This window comes from Odocoileus virginianus, chromosome 6, assembly GCF_023699985.2.
Source record: "Odocoileus virginianus isolate 20LAN1187 ecotype Illinois chromosome 6, Ovbor_1.2, whole genome shotgun sequence".
NCBI lineage: Eukaryota > Metazoa > Chordata > Mammalia > Artiodactyla > Cervidae > Odocoileus > Odocoileus virginianus.
Window position 1 is genome coordinate 53092017 of NC_069679.1, and position 14200 is coordinate 53106216.

A 14200-nucleotide genomic window follows, 5' to 3' on the forward strand; every position below is an offset into this window, starting at 1 on the left:
AATCCCAAAGAAAGGCAATGCCAAAGAATGCTCGAACTACCACACAATTGCAATCATCTCACACACTAGTAAAGTAATGCTCAAAATTCTCCAAGCCAGGCTTTAGCAATACGTGAACCGTGAACTTCCAGATGTTCAAGCTGGATTTAGAAAAGGCAGAGGAACCAGAGATCAAATTGGCCAACATCTGCTGGATCATTTAAAAAGCAAGGGAGTTCCAGAAAAACATCTATTTCTGCCTTATTGACTATGCCAAAGCCTTTGACTGTATGGATCACAATAAACTGTGGAAAATTCTGAAAGAGATGGGAATGCCAGACCACCTGACTTGACTTTTGAGAAACCTGTATGCAGGTCAGGAAGCAACAGTTAGAACTGGACATGGAACAACAGACTGGTTCCAAATAGGAAAAGGAGTACGTCAAGGCTGTATATTGTCACCCTGCTTATTTAACTTATATGCAGAGTACATTGTGAGAAATGCTGGGCTGGAAGAAGCACACACTGGAGTCAAGATTGCCAGGAGAAATATCAATAACCTCAGATATGCAGATGGCACCACCCTTATGGCAGAAAGGGAAGAGGAACTAAAAAGCCTATTGATGAAAATGAAAGAGGAGAGTGAAAAAGTTGGCTTAAAGCTCAACATTCAGAAAACTAAGATCATGGCATCCAGTCCTGTCACTTCATGGCAGAGAAACAGTGGAAACAGTGGCTGCCTTTTTTGGGGGGCTCCAAAATTACTGCAGATGGTGACTGCAGCCATGAAATTAAAAGACACTTGCTCCCTGGGGGGAAAGTTATGACCAACCTAGACAGCATATTAAAAAGCAGAGACATTACTTTGCTAGCAAAAGTTCATCTAGTCAAGGCTATGGTTTTTCTAGTAGTCCTGTATGGATATGAGAGTTGGACTATAAAGAAAGCTGAGTGCTAAAGGATTGATGCTTTTTAACTATGGTGTTGTAGAAGACCCTTGGGAGAAAAGTTATGACCAACTGAGACAGCATATTAAAAAGCAGAGACATTGCCAACAAATGTCCACCTAGTCAAGGCTATCATTTTTCTAGTAGTCGTGTATGGATGTGAGAATTGGACTATAAGAAAGCTGAGCGCCGAATAATTGATGCTTTTGAACTATGGTATTGGAGAAGACTTTTGAAGTATGGTGTTGGACTGCAAGGAGATCAAACCAGTCAGTCCTAAAGGAAATCAGTCCTGAATATTCATTGGAAGGACTGATGCTGAAGCTGAAACTCCAATACTTTGGCCACCTGATGGGAAGAGCTGATTCATTTAAAATACGCTGATGGTGGGAAAGATTGAAGATGGGAGGAGAAGGGAATGACAGAGGATGAGATGGTTGGATGGCATCACTGACTCAATGGACATGAGTTTGAGTAAACTCCGGGAGTTGGTGATGGACAGGGAGGCCTGGCGTGCTGCAGTCCATAGGGTCGCAAAGAGTTGGACACAACTGAGCGACTGAACTGAATTGATACCATGTTTCTAGATTCCACATATGTGAGTTAATAAGGATATTCACTTTTCTATGACTTTCTTCACTCTGTATGACAGTCTCTAAATCCATACACGTTTCTACAAATGGCCCAATTTCAATCCTTTTTATGACCAGGTAATATCCCATTGTATATATGTACCACACCTTCTTTATCCACTTCTCTGTTGATGAACATTTAGGTTGCTTCCATGTCCCAACTATTGTAAATAGTGCTGCATTGAACATTGGGGTGCATGTGTCTTTCTGAATTATGGTTTTCTCTGGGTATACACCCAGTAATGGAATTGCTGTGTTATACCTAATTTTAGTTTTATAAGGAACCTCCATGCTATTCTCCATAGTGTCTATATCAATTTACATTCCCACCAACAGAGTATGAGGGTTCCCTTTTCTCCACACCCTCTCCAGAATTTATTGTTTGTAAATTTTTTGTTGATAGCCATTCTGATCAGTGTGAGGTGATACCTCATTGTAGTTTTGACTTGTATTTCTCTAATAATTAGTAACGTTGAGCATCATTTCGTGTATTTGTTGACCATCTCTGTGTCTGCTTTGAGAAGTATCTATTCAGGTCTTTTGCCCATTTTTTGATTGGATTTTTTACATTGAGCTATATGACCTGCTTGTATGTTTTGGAAATTAATCCTTTGTCAGTTGCTTAATTTGCTATTATTTTATCCCATTCTGAGAGCTGTTTCTTTGTCAGATTTATGGTTTCCTTTCCTGTGCAAAAGCTTTTAAGTTTAATTATGTCCTATTTATTTTTGCTTTCATTCTCATTACTCTAGGAGGTCAATCAAAAAAGATTTTGCTGTAATTTATGTCAGAGTGTTCTGCCTGTGTTTTTATCTAAGAATTTTATAGTGTCTGGTCTTACATGTAGGTTTTTAATCCATTCTGTTTAACACCATTTGTATATGGTGTTAGGGAATGTTCTAATTTCATTTTTTAACATGTAGCTGTCCAGTTTTCCCAGCACCACTTATTGAAGAGGCTGTCTTTTCTCCATTGTATATTCTTGCCGCCTTTGTCATAAATTAGGTGTCCATTGGTGCATGGATTCATCTCTGGGCTTTCTATCCTGAAGAACAGCTTTGTATTTTCTGAAATAAAAAGCCATTGTTTTTTGCAGCAACACGGATAAACTTAGGCAAATATCATATGATATCACTTACAAATGGAATCTTAAAAAAGGATAAAAATGAACTTATTTACAAAACAGAAATAGACTGCAGACGTAGCAAATTTATGGTTACCAAAGGTGAAAGGGACGGGAGAAGATAACCTAGGAGATTGGGATTGACATAATATACACACTACTACACTACTATATACAAAATAGATAACTAACAAGAACCTGCTGAATAGCACAGGGAACTCTGCTCAACATTCTGTAATAACCTATATGGGGGAAAAAATCTAAAAAAACAAATGGATATATGTATATATGTATCTCATTCACTTTGCCGTGCACCTGAACCTAACACAACATTGTAAGTCGACTATATTCCAATACATATTTTTTTACCTCTGAAGGTTTGAACAAATGCCCATTAATTTATTCAATCATGATAGCTGTACCTCACAGAGGTTTGTTTATTCTGGTTCCAAAAAGCTTTGGAAATCCAAAAAAGGGAAAGAAGACTTAATGAGGACATGATAACACTCTTAAATATGTAAAGGGCTGTCATATTAAAAAGTTGGCAGATTTATGTGTATCTATAATACAGAACTGGCAGGAAGGGAAACACAGAAGTCTTCCTCCTCATGTGGTCGTGTAGAAGAAGTAGGAGACTTTTTAAAGACATAGCCAAAGGGTGTAACCAAAGCCAATGAAGGGAAACAGTTATATCACTCTTAGAATTTTCTGAATTTGGTTTAATACAGATGTAGAGGCTGCAACATTAGGAATATGATAGGAAAGAAACTACATATTTCTTTGGGTTAGTCTAAAGGTTGACTTTATACAAGGCCAAGCTAGAATTCTCTGACCCTGTAGGATCCATATACACAGAAAATATTCACTTTTCTCTATCCCTAAAAGTTGAGTTCTCACCTTAGTTTGCAAACAAAAGCATACAGGAACCCTGTTCCTCGACCTTCAGCTCTTACCCACACATCAGCAGAACTGTAACTGGCTTTTCCAGTCAGCCTGTGATATCCACTGTGTTCCTTTTTAGATCAGACCATTTGCAACACTATTATTCCCACTACCTCAATAGTTGAAATTATACCATTCAACAAAATAGTTTCTTTTTGTGAGAAACCATTTTAAGAAGCGTTGTGTGAAAATAAACTCAAAATGGATTAAAGATCTAAATGTAAGACCAGAAACTATAAAACTCCTAGAGGAGAACATAGGCAAAACACTCTCCGACATAAATCACAGCAGGATCCTCTATGACCCACATCCCAGAATTTTAGAAACAAAAGCAAAAATAAACAAATGGGACCTAATGAAACTTAAAAGCTTTTGCACAACAAAGGAAACTATAAGCAAGGTGAAAAGACAGCCCTCAGATTGGGAGAAAATAATAGCAAACGAAGCAACAGACAAAGGATTAATCTCAAAAATATACAAGCAACTCCTGAAGCTCAATTCCAGAAAAATAAATGACCCAATCAAAAAATGGGCCAAAGAACTAAACAGACATTTCTCCAAGCAAGACATACAGATGGCAAAAAAACACATGAAAAGATGCTCAACATCACTCATTATCAGAGAAATGCAAATCAAAACCACAATGAGGTACCATTACATGCCAGTCAGGATGGCTGCTATCCAAAAGTCTACAAGCAATAAATGCTGGAGAGGGTGTGGAGAAAAGGGAACCCTCTTACACTGTTGGTGGGAATGCAAATTAGTACAGCCACTATGGAAAACAGTGTGGAGATTTCTTAAAAAACTGGAAATAGAACTGCCATATGACCCAGCAATCCCACTTCTGGGCATACACACCGAGGAAACCAGATCTGAAAGAGACACGTGCACCCCAATGTTCATCGCAGCACTGTTTATAATAGCCAGGACATGGAAGCAACCTAGATGCCCATCAGCAGACGAATGGATGAGGAAGCTGTGGTACATATACACCATGGAATATTACTCAGCCATTAAAAAGAATTCATTTGAATCAGTTCTAATGAGATGGATGAAACTGGAGCCCATTATACAGAGTGAAGTAAGCCAGAAAGATAAAGACCATTACAGTATACTAACACATATATATGGAATTTAGAAAGATGGTAATGATAACCCTATATGCAAAACAGAAAAAGAGACTCAGATGTATAGAACAGACTTGTGGACTCTGGGAGAAGGCGAGGGTGGGATGTTTGAAGAGAACAGCATCAAAACATGTATATTATCTAGGGTGAAACAGATCACCAGCCCAGGTTGGATGCATGAGACAAGTGCTCGGGCCTGGTGCACTGGGAAGACCCAGAGGGATCGGGTGGAGAGGGAGGTGGAGGGGGGACCGGGATGGGGAATACATGTAAATCCATGGCTAATTCATTTCAATGTATGACAAAAACTACTGTAATGATGTAAAGTAATTAGCCTCCAACTAATAAAAATAAATGGAAAAAAAAAAAAAGAATCAACCTGCCAATGCAGGAGAAACGGATTCCTGGTCCAGGAAGATTCCACATGCCTGATCAAGGCATGTTGCCTCGGAGCAACTAAGCTTGTGCTCCACAACTACTGAGCCTGCACACCTAGAGCCTGTGCTCTACAACAAGAGAAGCCATCGCAATGAGCATCCGGCACACCGCAACGAAGAGTAGCACCCACTTGCCACGACTAGAGAAAGGCCCACGCAAAACATGAAGACCTGGCACAGCCAAAAATAAAAGAGATAATAAATTAATTAATAAAAAATAAAAAAATTTTAAAAAGAAGATTTGTGTGGTTCTTTTGCTTATTTGCTTTTATTTATTTATTTGGCTGCACTGGTCTTAGTTGTGGCACTCAGTGAAGATCTCCAATCTTCATTGTGGCATGCAGGACATTTAGCTGCAGCATGCAAGCTCTTAGTTGTGGCATGTGGGATCTAGTTTCCTGACCAGGGATGGAACCCGGGTCTCCTGCATTGGGAGTGTGGAGTCTTAGCCATTGGACCACCAAGGAATTCCCTGCTTATTTGCTTTTAATATGATCCCAAATTTGCTGATTCTATCAACTGACGAGTACCAATTAAAGCACCAATGTTGACCACTAGAGGGAGTCTGGAACCAAAAAGGCCCTAAGATTTGAGTTGGAAGTGTTCTCAACTGTGGCTTCTAGGTTTTCCCAAGATTCACACCCAGGTGTATGAAACAGTCTGTTGTCTATATAGTTACTTATTTTCACATAATTTCTACATGGGTCAGGCCATGTCCACTCATTTTCTACACTGTTCACATTATCCTTGGTACTGAATACTTCATTTGTCTGTTAAAATGAAGGTCACTGTTTCCTTCCCACGTCCCCAAATGTGTGGGAGTGATTATGAATGCTTAGGCATTTTTCAAAGTTTTCTTTGGGAAACTCCTTTCCATGTTTATCTGCTACTCCCAGACCTTCAAACTTTTTTGACTTCAAGCAGACGCTGTATGTTTCATTGCCATGAAAACAGTGACCTGCTTTGGTGCCATACCTCCAAACAGAATTCATCAATTCTTCTTTTGGCTTTTCTCAACATGTAACCTGAACCCCGTTTAGCACATGCCTTCATTATGCCTTGAATGGGCTAGTTGTTTTCCTATCTGTCTTCCCTCTACTCCCTTCTTAAAAGTTATTCTAAGAGTTGACACTGTGTGTTATCTTTAATATTTCATTCTACCTTTTCCCAACAGGGCCTAACTAGTTGCTTTGTGATCTTCAGCAATGCATTTAATCTTTCTGAGCCTGATTCTTGTAATCTATAAAATGGACTATTGTGAAGATTAAGTGAGATACTATTATTTTTTAAATTGACATATAGTTGACTTATAATAGTTTTGGGTGTACAACATAGTGACTCAATATTTTTATAGGTTATACTCCATAAAATACTATTATATTAATTGTAATGATTATTGCATACCTTATAAGAATATTATGAGATAATTTATAAAAATTTTTCTTTGAAAAGTAGAAAGCTCTACTGGTATGTAATGTAAGACTCTACTAAACAGTAATAGTTATATTTAGAGAGTGCCAGGCGCAGTTCTAAGTGCTTTACATGTATGATCTTATTTAATTGTCTCAATGACATTGGGAAGTTGGAATTATTATTTCTAATTTACGGATGAAGGAACTGAGGCACAGAAAGGCCAAGTAACTTCCCCAAGGTCACACAGTTTGCAAGTGGCAGAGCTAGGATTCGAAACTAGGTGGTCTGGCTGGCTCGAGTTCCCACGCTGAACCACTACACTATGTTATGCTACAATCAAATTTCGGTTGACCAACTAGGTTCACTAGTTACTTAATAGTTATGTGATCTTGGGCAAAGCTTAAAATTCTAAACTGATTTTCATCATTTGTAAAATGGATAAAAGTAATTCCTACCCCACAAATTTATTTACTCAACAAATATCTATTAAACTCCTACTGTTTGCTATATGCTGGGCATACTGCAATATCATATGGATTATATTCACATAAAACACCTGGCATATTGCGAGGCACACAGAAGGTGGTCAATGTTAACTATTGTCTTAATTTATAATAATAAGCCAATAACTTCTTTGACACATTTCCTGTTACTCAGCCAGAGATTATGTTCTATCATTACCATATAGACCTTTTCTATGGGTTCCCTAACTCTATGTGAAATATTTTTGTGGCACTGTTTCATAGGATATTGCTTTGGTATCATAGCAAAAACAAACAACATAAAATGCAGCAATACAATTACCTGCCAGGGTTAAGCAAAGAAAGTGCTTTAAATGGCTACTTTCTGATACAAAATTAGAGCTGGTGAGGTGAGGTGAAGTGAAGTGAAAGTCACTCAGTGATGTCTGACTCTTTGCAACCCCATGGACTATACAGTCCATGGAATTCTTCAGGCCAGAATACTGGAGTGGGTAGCCTTTCCCTTCTCCAGGGGATCTTCCCAACCCAGGGATTGAACCCAGGTCTCCTGCATTGCAGGCAGATTCTTAACCAGCTGAGCCACAAGGGAAGTGCAAGTCTGGGTGAAGCATGAAAAATATGCTTACTATTAGTACCAACAAACATGAGGTACAGATGGTAGATGTGAAGCTATGAGGATGATCAAACGTAATGCTTTTAAGAAATGTACAGTAAGGTCATCGTGGGAAAGAAAACAACCCCACATTACATCTCCAGTGGCATATAAAGAGCCCAGCAACACTTCTGGGCATCCAGATAGGAGACAGCCTTCCGTGATCTGCCATGCTCTCTGGCATTGTGCTCATGTGCTCTAAGGGACTGTCCTGGGCTTGCCTCACCCACATTCTAGGCGAGTCAGCAGTATTTGCTAGATTGGGTAAGAGATTTTACCTCCCTAGATTGCTGATAATCAAATGAGATATGTATGAAATCACTTTGAAATATTACCCACACACATGCAGAGAGTGAAGGGTTATATACAAGAGTATTGTAGTCACATCCAGAGAATAATCGATGTAGGAAGTAGACATGGAAAGTACTACTATCTTCCCCATTTCTGAACTTGCTCTCAGCATCTTTCTCTTAATGTGACCATGCTTGCCTTCCTGTCTTGACTAGTTCTCCTTCTCCCCATTTTAGTTCCTAACAGTAACAACAGTGAACATGTAATGAGTGATGTTTTAAGTGCTTTACATGTATTATTTAATCATCCTAACAACTCTGTGAGTTATGTACTAGTATTATTCCTGTCACATTCAAGAAAGCTGAGGTCCAGAGGGTTTAAGCAACTTCACAGTCATACTGCCAGCAAGTGGTAGAGTCAGACTTCAGATCTGAATATATAGCTCTGCAACCCATGTTCTCACTGCTATGCTGATTGCATCTCACCCTGCCACAGTGCCTGCCACTGTTTCAGATATATATTTACCAAGCTAAATTTTTTCAGGCAGCAGTCAACACTTTTCTTCTTTACCTTTTATAATTCAGTCAATGATGCTAGAGTCATTTTTTTCCATCTAAAATCAGCTCTGGGGTCTTCCCTGGCAGTCCAGTGGCCTCCGTGCTTCCACTGCAGGGCGAACGGGGTCAAACCCTAGTCAGGGAACTAAAATCCCACATGCTGGGTGGTGCGGCCAAAATTTCTTAAATAGATAAATAAAATCAACTCTAACATAATATTTGTTACCCAGTATGATGAATTCAGAGTTTTACCAACTGGTAATAACCCATGCTATAAACTTTGATTTTTAGTCATTATCTGGGGGAAAGGCGAGTTTAGCAATAACTCTGTATAATATTAACTAAATTAGTGGCTTAGCTAGCTGACAACCACAAACATATCTACTCAAGAAGTGAGGTCAAATCTCAGCTGTTTTTTTCTCTGATATTTATTTGATATAACATTCAATTTCTACTTGCTCAAGGGTTAAGCACATGTTGGCAGAATCAGCTTTATTAATGACACTGTAAACAGATGTAAGTATTATTTTGAAATGTATGCAAAACATCTTTCTGAGATATGGGAATGGAGTGGTGAAAAACCAGGGCTTGAAAGAAACCCTGAGGTCATCTAGTTTATACAGTTAGGCCTAGAGAGGTTAAGTGTCTTGCCCAAGTGGTAAACGTTATCCAAATGGTTACTGGTTGAGCAGGGGCTAGAATTCAGGTCTCCAGATCCGTCTGCGGTGTTTTCCCCTCAGTACTGCATTTCTGACCAGAACTATTTCCAAAACCTTGCTGTAACACATATGATGATGTGAAAGCTTTCTCACAGTCAAGAAACCCTCCATGGACTTCTCTGGTGGTACGAGAATCCGCCCGCCAATGCAGGGGACACAAGTTTGATCCCTGATCAGGGAAGACTCCACACGCCACAGAGCAACTAAACCGGTGCGCCACAATTACTGAGCCCACGAACTGCAATTCCTGAAAGCCGTGTGCCTAGAGCCCATGCTCTGCAGTCAAATGCCACAGCAGTGAGAAGCCCCCACCCACCGCAACTAGAAAAAAGCCCGTGCACAGCAATGAAGACGCAGCCCAATCAAAAATAAAACAAATAAATTTTAAAAAGAAAGAAATCCTTCATTAGTTGCCCTAATAAAGACACATTTCACTCAGGAATCATACTTGCATTGCACAGTCATCCCTCTGTATCTCCAGGTTCAGGCATCTGTGGATTCAAATAACTGTGATCAAAAATATTTAGAAAAAAATTACAGAAAGTTTCAGAAAGTGAAACTTGAATTTTGTGCACTCTGGTGTCTGTTTACGTGGTTTGTAAAGCTAAATTTTATTGGAGTATAGTTGCTTTACAATGTTGTGTTACTTTCTGTTGTGCAGAAAAGTGAGTCAGTCATACATATATATATATATATATATATATACACTCTTTAATATTTCCTTCCCAAATTCAGGTCACCACATGGCACTGAGGAGAGTTCCCTGTGCTATACAGTAGGTTCTCATTAGTTACCTATTTTATAAATAGTAGTGTATATATGTCAATCCCAATCTCATTTCAGAAGTCATCCCACCCCACTTTCTCCCTTGGTAACCATAAGTGTGTTCTCTACAACTGTGATTCTATTGCTGCTTTGCAAATAAGTTCATCTGTACCCGTTTTCTCGATTCTACATATAAGTGATATTATGCCATATTTGTTTTTCTCTTTCTAACTTATTTCACTCTGTATGACAATTTCTAGGTCCATCCACATCTCAGCAAATGGCATTATTTCATTCCTTTTTTATGGCTGACTAGATTCCATACCACTCACGGACCACATCTTCTTTCTCCATTCCTCGGTCACTGGGCATTTAGGTTCCTTCCATGAACTCAGTTCGGTTCAGTTCAGCACTCAGTTGTGTCCCACTCTTTTTGATGCCATGAACTGCAGCACGCCAGGCCTCCCTGTTCATCACCAACTCCTGGAGTCCACCCAAACTCATGTCCATTGAGTTGGTGATGCCATCCAATCATCTCATCCTCTGTCGTCCCCTTCTCCTCCTGCCTTCAATCTTGCCCAGCATCAGGGTCTTTTCAAATGAGTCAGCTCTTTGCATCAGGTGGCCAAAGTATTGGAGTTTCCACTTCAACATCAGTCCTTCCAATGAGCACCCGGGACTGATCTCCTTTAGGATAGACTGGTTGGATCTCCTTGCAGTCCAAGAGACTCTCAAGAGTCTTCTCCAACACCACAGTTCAAAAGCATCAATTCTTCAGTGCTCAGCTTTCTTTATAGTCCAACTCACATCCATATATGACTACTGGAAAAAACCATAGCTTTGACTAGATGAACCTTTGTTGGCAAAGTAATGTCTCTGCTTTTGAATATGCTGTCTAGGTTGGTCATAACTTTTCTTCCAAGGAGCAAGCATCTTTTAATTTCATGACTGCAGTCACCATCTGCAGTAATTTTGAAGCCCCCCAATATAAAGTCTGTCACTGTTCCCACTGTTTCCCCATCTATTTGCCATGAAGTGATGGGACCAGATGGCATGATCTTAGTTTTCTGAATGTTGAGCTTTAAGCCAACTTTTTCACTCTCCTCTTTCACTTTCATCAAGATGCTCTTTAGTTCCTCTTCACTTTCTGCCATAAGGGTGATGTCATCTGCATATCTGAGGTTATTGATATTTCTCCCGGCAATCTTGATTCCAGCTTGTGCTTCCTCCAGCCCAGCATTTCTCACAATGTACTCTGCATATAAGTTAAATAAGCAGGGTGACAATATACAGCCTTGATGTACTCTTTTCCCTATTTGGAACCAGTCTGTTGTTCCATGTCCAGTTCTAACTGTTGCTTCCTGACCTGCATACAGGTTTCTCAAGAGGCAGCTCAGGTGGTCTAGTATTCCCATCTCTTTCAGAATTTTCCACAGCTTATTGTGATCCACATGGTCAAAGGCTTTGGCATAGTCAATAAAGCAGAAATAGATGTTTTTCTGGAACCTCTTGCTTTTTTGATGATCCAGCAGATGTTGGCAGTTTGATCTGTGCTTCCTCTGCCTTTTCTAAAACCAGCTTGAACATCTAGAAGTTCACAGGTCCCGTATTGCTGAAGCCTGGCTTGGAGAATTTTGAGCATTACTTTACTAGCATCCTGGGCTATTGTAAATAATGCTGCAATGACATTTAGCGTACATGCATCCTTTCAAATTCCGGTTTTCTCAGGATATATGCCTAGGAGTAGAATTGTTGGGTCTTATGATAGCTCTATTTTTGTTTTTTTTTAAGGCACTCCCTTACTGTTCTCCATAATGGCTGTACCAAGTTACATTCCCACAAAATGTAGGAGGGTATTTATATAGCTTTAACATTTACAGCTATACACAAAACATGTACATTGTATTAGGTATTATAAGTAATCTAGAGATGTTTTAAACTATACTGGAGGATGTGTATCATTTATATGCAAACATTTTATATAATGGACTTGAGCAGCCATGGATTTGTTATCCACAGGAGTCCTGGAGTCAACCCTCTTTGGGTAGTGAGGAATGATTTTAGATTTAAATAAATAGATTCCATATGTCATACTAGCTTAATTTGAAAGAAGCTAAGGGTTTGGCTGTAGTGGCTTGGATCTTGAAGGACAAACCAACCTTTGTTTGTGAGAAAATAATAGAAGCAATCATATAAAACGCACATTAGTGCATCCTAAAATTCTCAAGTATAATTTTAGGATAAGAAGTCTCAAGCTGTAGAAGTGGACCTCTCTCCACAAAACTGATCTTTATGTAACATTAGCTTATTATTTTTTTGATGTGGCCTGGGTACTTCTTTTCAACATCAAAGGAACCACAGAGACCAGAAAATATTTGTCTCTATTAATACATCTCTTAAGGAAGAGAATTCTCTTTCCTTCCTTTGGATTATTTTAGAAGTATGAGTGATTTATTTTTGTCACCTAGCTCCTTCTTTTTCTAAGCTCTGTCTGTACTTTGTGAATGATCCATGTCTAGTCAAAGTTCTTTGCAGCTCTGCTCTGTGCCAGGAACTTCCTGGCCTCCTAAAGCCTTGCCAATAACCAGACTGCACAGTTTAGTGGGTAGAGTTCCTGGGTCCTTGCCACTCAAAGAGCGATCTATGGACCAGCAGCACCGGCACCACCTGGAAGATTGTTAGACATGCAGAATTTCAGGCATGAATCAGAATCTTGTTTTTAACCACCTCCGCAAGCAATTTGTATGAGCTGTCCTGCATGCTCTTGTGTGAACACCTGTTGCTTCCTTCCGGTCTAGAAGTAAGGCTGACACCACTATACCCCAGCTGAAGGTAAAAACCTCAGGTTTAAAACAAGAAGTCTTTGGTTATTTGGGGACAGAGCATCATTAATTTTGTCTGATAGTTGTTAAACTTGGATTGGAAAAAAACTTTTGAGGTCAAGTTTAACCATCATCATCACTGTGAATTTCAGTATAATGATCAGTCTTTGTAACAACATTATATTTGTGTTCAGAATATTCTGTTCAAGAAGATAAAAGCATACATCTTGGAAAGGCAGCTGGAAAAATGGGAGAAGTTTATATATTAAAAAAAAAACCCTCTTGGTGATTAAAGAAATGCATTTCAGTTATCTGGAAAGCTTACTGACGTGAATCCTCTCAGCCATGGTGAAAGTATTGGTCATTAAGTCACATCCAACTCTTTGCAACCCCATGGACTGTGTGTGGCCCGCCAGGCTCCTCTGTCCATGGGATTTCCCAGGCAAGCATACTGGAGTAGGTTGCCATTTCTTTCTCCAAGTGATCTTCCTGACCCAGGGATCAAACCTGGGTCTCCTGCATTGCAGGCAGATTCTTTGCCACCTGGACCACCAGGGTAGCCATGGTGGTATCCCCCAAAGAGGTGTTTATTACTTAAATTCATATTCTAACACCATATGCTTATTTTTTCATCTGTCCAAGCTTACTATCTTATACAATTTTAATTTAGTTTAGCTTTCCACAAATTCAAGGAATTGCTATTATCTATTAAACCAAAGTCTCCACAAATAATGGGAGGATAAGAGATGGATCATCGAAAAAGCAAGAGAGTTCCAGAAAAACATATATTTCTGCTTTATTGACTATGCCAAAGCCTTTGACCATGTGGATCACAATAAACTGTGGAAAATTCTGAACGAGATGGGAATACTAGACCACCTGACCTGCCTCTTGAGAAACCTGTATGCAGGTCAGGAAGCAACAGTTAGAACAGGACATGGAACAACAGACTGGTTCCAAATAGGGAAAGGAGTACATCAAGGCTGTATATTGTCACCCTGCTTATTTAACTTATATGCAGAGTACATTGTGAGAAACACCGGGCTGGAGGAAGCACAAGCTGGAATCAAGATTGCTGAGAGAAATATCAATAACCTCAGATATGCAGATGACACCACCCTTATGGCAGAAAGTGAAGACCTAAAGAGCATCTTGATGAAAGTGAAGGAGGAGAGTGAAAAAGTTGGCTTAAAGCTCAACATTCAGAAAACTAAGATCATGGTATCCCATCCCATCACTTCATGGGAAATAGATGAGGAAACAGTGGAAACAGTTGCTGACTTTATTTTTCTGGGCTCCAAAATCACTGCGG